Raw genomic sequence first — 10,919 nt, 5'->3', positions numbered from 1 at the left:
CCCTTAGTCACTGACTCGTACTCATTAATAATTCTACAACACACACACACACACACACACACACACACACACACACACACACACACACACACACACTCTTGAAAATCACACACACACACAAACTTCAGAAAATCAGCTATCTTTTTCAAAACAACTGGTTCAATTGCTTTATGGTGAATTCTTCTTAGAATACTAGTAAAAAAAAATATACATGATGATATAAGCTAAAGAGTCAACAAACTGGTGCAGCCGTTTCATATAGTCTCCTACTGTAAAGTAACTGGAAAATCTTGATGGGTTTTATGACATGTTGGCTGATTTGATACAGATGCGGTCATAAATGCGGAACGTACTGCAGTGTTAGAAATGTGTGGGGCTCCAGAGCCTGAACTGGGAACAGGTCCCATCAATGTCACACTGTGTGACAGCTTGATTCAACTCTGGCCCACCTTCGCAGCATTGAACCTTAAATACACAATTTCAGAGGGAGCAGAGGTAATGTTACTATTATGAGCCATTACAGCACAAACTAATTGCTTCAGGATGGAAGAATGTTCAAAGTCATTCCGTGTGACCTACCAATTATATTCCGGCAGGTGCATACAATTGACATTGGTAGTGGCAGGTGGACAGCTACATTGTTTATCAAGACCTTGTGACACACTTCTAATCAAGTTATCAAAGTTACACATACATGTTAGGCAGGAGATATAACTTCTCTGCAGTCTGATTTGAGTTCAGAACATGAAGCACATTGAGTGAAAGAGATTTAGTGGGTATATTGCTGTAATTTTTCACAAAAAAGTGACATTTCTGTTTCGTTTGAAGTACTTGTATGTCAGTGTAGGCTGACCTGTTTCATTCTGTTTTTGGGAATGCATTTGGAAATTATATTAACATAAATCTTATCTTCTTTCACTAAGTGCTACTCACAATCTCAAGTTACTGGCTTGGCAGATGTTTCCGCCATTAAACATCCTGGGCCTTTCCAGACAGGGGAGCTGTAAATGTCATGTCAAAGGTGAAAAAAGCGTCATGGTGAATCATGACTACAGCTTATTTAAGACCACTATTTCATGCATGTCCAACAGCATCTACGTTGTCAATAGATAAATGGACTGCAACTATCATTTTGGAGAAAAGGTAATTTGTATTTGGTCTCGATGATCAAAGGCATGTAAATCAAGACAAATATTTGCTTTAAGTGCATGACTTCAATACTTGTGTAACAAAGCATACTTGCAAAGTATTGTTGATAAATGATATGGAGAAACATAGGACATTTCCCATCAAGATGTTGAATGATGTTGATGTCTGAATTGTTGACTTATTTATGAGTTAAGTGCCTAAAGTCTCAAAAATGTTAATTTTTTAAAATATAAACAGACATTGTACACCAGGGGTAACTACACAATTCCAACAATTTAAACAAACTCAAAACAACATACAGTACAGGGCTATGGTGAATGGAACTCCCTTCCAGATCACATCTCAGAAACCCAGAACAAAGCTAGATTCAAAAAACAAGTGAAGCAACACCTCATAGCTGCTTGCACTGGATACTAGTATGTATTACTAATTTGTATTTATCTACTCATTTATCCTTTTTCCTATTTGTCATCTGTTGTTATTCTGTGTTGATGGTTAGGTTATTTAGTCTTTTTTTCCTTTCTTTTATCTGGTGTTTGTATGTTGATTTCTTCTTTGTTATACGTCTTTTCCTTTTCCTTTATCTGTTGTTTGCATGTTGATTTCTTCTTTGTTATATGCTTTTCCTTTTTTATCTGTTGTTTGGTACGTTGTTTTCTTGTGTGGACCCCAGGAAGAGTAGCTGGTGTCTTTGGCATCAGCTAATGGGGATCCGAATAAAATCAAATCAAAATTGTAAATGCAACACAAGGGCCCAAGAGAGAGACAGAAGGTGAGAGAGAGTGTGTGTGTATGTGTGTGTGTGTGTGTGTGTGTGTGTATGTGTGTGTGTGTGTGTGTGTGTGTGTGTGTGTGTGTGTGTGTGGCTGTGTGTGTGTATGTGTGTGTGTGTGTGTGTGTGTGTGTGTGTGTGTGTGGCTGTGTGTGTGTGTGTGTGCGTGTGCGTGTGCGTGTGCGTGTGCGTGTGCTTGTGTGTGTGTGTGTGTATTTTCTTGAGTGTATAAACAGATACTTTCAAGACACTAAAAATATGATCTTTGGTGTTATTTTAATATTCGCTGTGAGTTAATATTCCAGTTATGTTTGGCATTATTTTTAGCGGTTCAAGGTACCACACAGCATAGTTCACATCTTGGCTTGTGCTTTCTGGTTAGCATGCAGTGTGTTAGGAGGATACGTTGATTATGAAATCACTTTAAAATCCATGGCCAACTCTTTACAATATAGTTTCATAATGCATAGGAAATATCATTATTATCAGGGTCAGAGTGATTTTCTCCCTTTTTTTCTTACATTTATCAACTTTGATTTTTTTCCCCCCAGTAAATCAATATCATGAAATATCCCTCATGTGTACCAAGTGTTCATATCCCTTAATCTCTAATATGTGGTAGAGGGTGAACTTAAAAGCCAAGCTGAAAGCAGGTTATGGTCTGTGAGCTCCAGTTATATTATATTAAGGTCAGGCTATTATTTCTCTACATCTATGCAAATACAGTATGTGGTCTGTGGCTTTGAACACATGCTTGAAAGCTCTATTTCTGGAACATAATTATCATATTGAAATATCTGTTGTATGTCTTGAATCCTTAAGAAGCTCCAAATGATTGAACATCCTCTTCTCTCATGTAAGAGTGTTTAAATCATTGATTTACCTTTTTAATGCAGTTGATTCTTAATGAATACACATGTCATACAATACACACTTCATGTTCTGTTCCCTGGTTTTAAATTGAAATGTTGACAAATGCTGTTGGCTCATGATTTGAAAGTCTTTAATGGCATACTGGCTCCAGTGCACACATGCACAGTACAAAAATGAGTGAGGTCATTCCCTACTGTCCACTGGGGTACACAGGGGTGCGTTTCAACATAAATGTGTCGCTCAAGCGAGTGCACATGTTCACGGGCACTGAGACCAGTTAACGTCCTCACAAACGTCTAAAACTGACCCCCTAACGACCACCTTGGCAACGGGAAAACCAGGTGTTCTTCATTGTGTAAATCTTTAACACAGTCTGCTAGAGAAATATGGATTTTAATAAGTCCCTTCAGGATCTAGCCAAAGTAGGAGCCTGAGAACCACGAGAGGCCCAAGTACTTAAATTACAACCATGCGCTTGTTTCATAAAACAATAAACCTTCAGGATATGAAGGCAAACACTGGAAAATGGGTGTAAATGAATCCACTGGACTTCGTGCTAATTACACGCTTGTAGTGGGGACCAGTGTTTTAAAGTGGGTAGGCTGTTCTGTGGGGTGGAGTTTGCCCTTGGCTTCATGGAAGCGGCAGGCAGGTTTTTGTCAGTTTCTCCATCTCAGGGAGCATTCCAACCTAAAAATGGATTTGGGAAATCCATTAAACATTCCACCCCCTCTCAAATGGGGATCAGTCTGTTTTTCAAACAAGCAAGTTTAAGTCTCCCCATCGGTCTGCAATACTCCATAGTTGGTGTTTGCAAACTGATATTTATTAGGGAGTGATTGGAATCTGCAAACTGATATGTACTGAAATTAGCAGGAAAGACTTATCCTAGACCTCTGTGTCCAAAGACATTTTACTCTGTATGCACAAACCATGCAAACAATATTGAGCTGCCTTGCCCTGGCTTTTCAATTATTCAGGCAGTGATCGATACACAACAAAGTCCTCTGGGGCAAAATAGGGAGTGTGAGTCTGGTTTATGGATTTGTGTAAATTTTGAGAACTACTCAACCAAAAAATCTGCGGAAAACATGTAAAAGCCAAGAAAGTGTGAGGCTCTCGATGTCTTTCTGGCTCATTTTTGTGAAGCCTGCTGACAGAAGTGACGTGTTTCTGGTTAATTATCAGAGCACAAAGGCCCAGGCCCTGTCTCTCATGGTCAGGATGTTTAATTAGATACTCTGCAGGAGGCTTTATAGATTAGCTGAAGGATCTTCTTGTTACCCCCTAGTTTATTCTTCTTCTTGATATTGGTGCCATGTAAAGTCACACATCAATGACATCTCTAACAAGTTACAAAGAAATCACAGTAGCTGATTAAATTGACTGAAAACTTTCTGTCATTTTAGGAAGAGTTGTGGCCATGTGACATTAGCCAGTAGCTCCCCCTTGTGTCATTTGTTGACTGCCAGAGAAGGGAGTCCATGTTGTTTCCTTCATTTTGTGCATTCTTAGAGGCAGTGTGTGTGTGTGTTACATATTGATTCATACTTCTGAAGGTTTTGACATTGACAGATGGAAAAGCTATCTTTTCTCAAATTTTAGCTATTTGTTTTGTATTCTTTTGTTGTTATTTCATCAGTTACTTTTCATGAATTTAAAACCCTTACTGCTTTGTGTCAGAAGGATTAAGTAGATTATATTGGTCCCACTGCAAATAATGACTTCATGGGAGGAGAAATGTTGAGCCACTCCACTTCAGATAGGCTCTATATCATTCACACACATGCACGCATGTAAATTAGCCAACTGTGGTTTTTCTGTTTGTGATTTGGATGTAATTTTGCTTTCAATCAAATGGATGATTGCATAATTCTTTTAGTACCTCTCTCTCTCTCTCTCTCTCGCTCTCTCTTCTGTGACTTTCTAGAAGGTCTTAATGTAATATATATACAATATAATCATACATTTTTTGGCCTTCAGTATTGCACATGCAGATGGCAGGACATATTGGAATACATTGGTATTTCATGTCAAAAATCCAATGCAGCCTATAATTTAGATGAATACATGATTAGATAACTATAGCCACGAGGCCGTGATGATCGACTAACTGGTGTTTTTGGTAGCTGAGAATCAGGTGAGTGCCTTGCTTCTTCTGCCCACTGTCTTAACCATTTCCTATCTCAAACTCGCTAGCCCTCTCTTCAGGGACCGTCATGGTCATGATGTATGCCAGGTAATGGACTGAGAATGTTGTTATTTATGCACATGTTTTGGATCATTGTAATTTCTAGATCAGACACGAACTGCATCTTGATTAACTTCGGAATAAAAAAGACATGATTTATTCAGTGCATTCTTTAAAGGGAGAGGTTTGTTGACAGAAGAAAGGCGTCTCCATAAAATGCTAATATATCTTTATTGGTGTGAATGTTTTGATTTATTTGAAGGGCAAAGATAAAACTATTTCAGGCCTGTAAATGGACTTTATGATATTTCCTGTAATTTCATCACTGTATTTTAGGTAGAGTTATTTGAAGGCTAGTCATGAGACCAAAATAAAGAAGGTCCTACAGGGCAGTGGTTTCCAAAGTGTGGGGCAGGTGCCCCAGGTGGGGCACAGAGCTACAGCGAGAAGGGTGCGTGCCGACGGGGACGGAACAGTAGGGACACCCTTAATAACCAACTACTGGTCAAATGCAGTATAGCTGTTCTCTTCCAGCACAGTAGCCTGTAACTTACCTATTTGGTGATGAGTTTATAGCTAAACTTGTACTTACACAACATGGTAAGGGCCTACTGTTTAGCCTATGTTAGAAGGGATAGCTAGCCAAATTATAACCGACACGCGCCTCACATAAACCGATCCAATCAATGGAACAATATATAACCAATCATAAAGCTGTATTCAATCCAGTTAGATTTGATCCATTTTAACCAAGAGCTTTAATCAAATTAAATCAAATATTAAAGTGATAAGCTGTTTTGGTTTAACTGATTAACTAAATTAAGTTGAAACTGTTTAAAAGTTGAAACATTGTTACAGAAAAGCTTTGCAATAGCTGATGGATATTAGTTTTTTCATTAAAAGTTTAACCAATTGATTAAATTGATTCCAATTGAAAACGTTAGCTGTTCAATTGTCAATTACATTTTTGAAGAAAAATTCTGCAACAGCCGGTGGGCAATTAGTTTGTTATTGTCAGCGGGGACTGTGCCATGAGGAATTGGGGAACCACTTCGCAGGGCCAGGGGAAGTGTTGAGTGCGGTGCCTAGTGACTGAATAGAACCACTGCGCAGGGCCAGGGGAAGTGTTGAGTGTGGTGCTTAGTGACTGAATGGAGGACGTTTGGAGTGTGGTGCCTAGGGAGTGAATGGCGGGTACGTAAAGTTTGATGAGTTTGAAACAGTGCGCTCTCTGTTGCACCACCTGTGTTTGTCTGTCGTAGTGTCAAAGGTTAATGGGCAGGTTAAGGGAATGATGGCTCCCACTCACTGCTCCAATGGGACAGCTGTCTGTGATAAACCAAAAGAAAATGCTCACACATGCAACTCATTTAGTGGGCTGTACCCAGCAAGGAAGCGTTTAATAAAGCAAGGGTAGGAGAGCGTGTAATCGCCTTTCTCTGTGTGTGTGTGTGTGTGTGTGTGTGTGTGTGTGTGTGTGTGTGTGTGTGTGTGTGTTTGCGTGTCTGTGTGTGTGTGTCTTTGTCTGTGTCTGTGTCTGTGTCTGTGTCTGTGTCTGTGTCTGTGTGTGTGTGTGTGTCTGTGTGTGTGTCTTTGCGTGTGTGTCTGTGAGGAGGAGATATGGAGAGAGAAAATGTATGATGATGAGAAGAGGAAAGAAAATTACTGGTTTTCAGCATTTGTTCAGTTGATCTAGTGGGTTTTCTCCTAGTTAGTGTGTGTGTGTGTGTGTGTGTGTGTGTGTGTGTGTGTGTGTGTGTGTGTGATTACGGGAAACCGGAGAGGCCATCCCTCGATTGCATGATGTTTCGTGTGTCTTTGCTATGGGCCCATGAGTTTGGCCTGGAATAAAACACAGAGAATTAAAGAGGGCGGTGAGGCAAATGGTTGACCTTGTTTTATTTTGGTTGGTCAGAGAACAGGCAATTCAGTCGAGATGTTTAGACTCGGTTCCCGTCTTAATTTGTGGAAATGGCGCATGAAACCGAAATGTATACAAAAAACTGAAATATTTTGCAAAGTCTGTCCTTGGGAGAGGGCGTCTGCCAATATTTTGAAGTTTTGGTACGAAATTATAGAAGGAGCTCTCCTTGTGTCCATATTCTGTCCATTTCTTGTTATATTTGGGGGTAAACATCACAGAATGGAAAAGCTCTACTTACTTAGTTCCATGTGAGTAATCTCCAGTAGGAGTGTTCATTTTGGAACAGTGATTCGCTGTGGGCTGTTTTGGGTGTAAGTTCCACTCCCTGACCAAACTCATCACCTCTGGCTTGTTCTTGGCAAAGACCAAGCACACAGGTTGTCTTCTTCTCTTGTCATCATTAGTTTTTTCCCTCTTTTTTGGCTTTGTTGGAGAAAACAGCAGGGAAAAGACTGAAACATAATGATTAAAGAAAACTCCAAAATGAAAAATAATGACAGGGGGATTAAAATAGAGCTGGTAAAAATACATGCAGAGGAAACCCTATCCTCTACTGTAGGAAAGACGTATAATTTTACACGAAGGCTTCTGTGCCTCAAGGAGTAATTATAGATTTCAAATGGATGGATTGGGCTGAAATAATAAAATACCACCTATGCCTGTCAGTAGACAGAATCCTTCTTGCATTTAACGTAGAGGGTCTGGACGGAGACGTTCACTGTCAGATATTTTTAGGCTTTACAGGAATCTGCAACGATGACTTAACTCTGTGTTGAGGGTGAGGGAAGAGAAAGAAGGAGTGCTTTAGGTTTTCTATGGTGCTTAAGGCTTCATGTCTCATGACATGATTATGACTTTATCAAAGATAAGAATTCCTGAAAAGTGATTGGCAGTGTGCAGGCCACAATGTCTCCTCAAGGTGCTGAGCATGGCAGCTCCAGTCAAAGGAAACAGGCCCTCTATCCCCTCTTTGATGGCACCCATGTCTCTATCAGTGATCGCCATCATGATACAGAACACATGTCACATCAGCATTATCATTATCACTATCCACCAGATATCTTTCTCTATTTTTCTTTCCTTCTCTTTCTCTCTCTCTCTCTCTCTCTCTCTCTGTCGTGTGTCCCACCCAACAGATTAGTGCAGGAAATGGGGCCTTAACAAGGTTAAAGTAGGGTTTCTGATGTCCCAGAGGAGATCCATTAACACAGAGCAGGTGTGTCCTTTCTACTGGATCAGATTCTGCTTTGATGCAGCTCTTCACTATCAGTATCATTTCCCCCTTTGAACCAATGCATCTCATTGGATGGTTACTCATTTAAATCTGCCCTTTGATCTGTTCATAACAAACAATACATAGACTTCGATTGAATGTAAAGATAAAGATAAAGATAATAGTGTGATGTTGTCCAGTAGTTGAGCATCTAGGGCCTGGTCTCTGAGACAAAGCAGGTATGACCTCCTGTGCTCCCACACAGCTCTGGCCCGTATGGTGTGGTCCTCAAATGGCACATAATTCAGTTTGACACAGATGGCTTGGATGGGGCTGGGGACCAACGTACCGGACAGATGCTTTTTTGTCTCCAAAAGTCTCATGTTCCTTCAGTCCTTGTCATGGGCATCATTCGAATTAGTTTTATGAATAACCCTGATCTCTATCTTTTGTTTTTACAAAAGTAAGACTAATAAAAAAACAATACCCCCAGATCCATTCATCTGTCAATCCGATCATGCATTTTGTGTGAGCACAAGAGAGAGAAAGAGAGCACTGGTTACAGGGCTTGTCGTTTTTGGCAACAAGGCCCAGGTGAGGTCAGAGGAGGTGGAGGAAAACGTACCACCTATTGCTTCGCAAAGCAAAAGGGAATGAAAAGATACCGTCTATTATTTCCCAGTTTAAAACCAATCTCCAGACAGCACTCAGTAGGCCTATAGAAATATCAGTTTACCAATCAAAGGCTGATGTTATGTTTTCTGAAACAGCATGATCCGTTAGCAGCGCAGGTTTACGGGGAACATATGGCAATGTGACCAGACATACAAATGTAGACAAGCAGTATAGTATAATGGATGGGTAAAGCAGTATAGTATGATAAAGCAGTGAAGTATAATGGATGGGTAAAGCAGTATAGTATAATAGATATGTAAAGCAGTATAGTATAATGGATGGGTAAAGCAGTATAGTATAATGGATAGGTAAAGCAGTATAGTATAATGTAAAGAAGTATAGTATATAATGAATGGGTAAAGCAGTATAGTATAATGGATAGGTAAAGCAGTATAGTTTAATGAATGGGTAAAGCAGTATGGTATAATGGATAGGTAAAGCAGTATAGTATTGTAGCCTGTGGGACTTGTTGTTTCCCTTTCTCACACTCTACTTGGGTTACGTCATGATTAGGGGCTGGGACTGGGCAGTAATTAAGACAGGCATATATCCAGATACCTGGGGCCCCTACGAGGTAGCTCTTCCATGCTGTTAGCTCCGGGTGTTTGTGTGGGGCAGCGTTGTAGGTGCCGTGCCTCTTTGTGAGTTTAGGAGGCCAACGCAGACGTGACCGTGGATTATGGTCCCAAGGTATGCTCTGATCAGAGGCGATCTAGTCAGACCGCATGAATATTGCACAGACTGACGCAGCTTCACGTTGTGCTAGAGTGATTTTGGTTGATTTTCCCTCTAGCCTGGGGACTGTTTGTATGCCCTGGTGAACGTGTTGTGAGTCCCTTTTCTTTCTTTCGTGTTGTCCCTTGTCTTCCCCATAGTCAGCCCCGGTACAGGTCAAGTCATGAACGCCATATAGACCTAGGGAAGCCGGTCTCCATCTGTTTAACTTCACGAGTTGTAGTGCTGTGTTTTCCTACACTTATCTGAGTGGTTCATCAGAATGTAAGTTTGAAGTGTGTTGCCAAAAGGGTTGTGATACCTAATCACGTGTGATATGGAGACCCAAGCTTCCCCTAGCTTTTCTCCTCTCAGTGGCTTGACTGGTTTAACCGGCGGCTGTTAGTAGTCCCTTTTATGTATTTATTGACCACACTGTACAACCTCCTTCATGGACCTGTGTCTGTACAATCATTGGGGCAGAGTTCCCCTTACTCTGACACTATCATAAGTTAGCTTTAGGGGTGGCGTAGTCAGCTGTACTGAAGGGGGCGCTTCAGTATAATGAATGGGTAAAACAGTGTAGTATAATGGATGGGTAAAGCAGTATAGTATGATGGATAGGTAAAGCAGTATAGTACGATAAAGCAGTGTAGTATAATGGATGGATAAAGCAGTATAGTATGATGGATAGGTAAAGCAGTATAGTATGATAAAGCAGTGTAGTATAATGGATGGTCAAAACAGTATAGTTTAATGAATGGGTAAAGCAGTATAGTATGATGGATAGGTAAAGCAGTATAGTACGATAAAGCAGTGTAGTATAATGGATGGATAAAGCAGTATAGTATGATGGATAGGTAAAGCAGTACAGTATGATAAAGCAGTGTAGTATAATGGATGGTCAAAACAGTATAGTTTAATGAATGGGTAAAGCAGTATAGTATAATGGATGGGTAAAGCAGTATAGTTTATGTTTATGCGTTTAATTGAAAAGGGACAGTGCACATTGATAAACATTTTTAAAAAAAATGTAAATGCACCGGAATTAGCTAGGTTAGCTAGTTTTCATCCGTTGTCCCTTGGCAGGGCATGACAGAGAGATACGGAAATAAAAGAACGAAATGATAATACAAAATTATATAATTAAAATAAAGGAGGTTGAGGATGCTCCTGGACCCTCCTACAGATCTGGGCAAAGCCCTGATCTTCTTCAATTTCAACTAATGCCTCTTATCCTTTTTTACATGATGCTATTGTGTCTGTCATGATTCAGGATGGATGGGGGGCATGTGTTAGTAATATCTCTTTCCTCGATCATGAGACGAGTGTATATGACCATCTTCTGGGCCAAGTTTGTATCCCATAGATGCCCCTTTTTGTGGTAAACATTGAGTTAAAAGGAGAA

This window comes from Sprattus sprattus, assembly GCF_963457725.1.
Source record: "Sprattus sprattus genome assembly, chromosome: 17".
NCBI lineage: Eukaryota > Metazoa > Chordata > Actinopteri > Clupeiformes > Clupeidae > Sprattus > Sprattus sprattus.
This window is presented reverse-complemented; position numbering follows the sequence as displayed.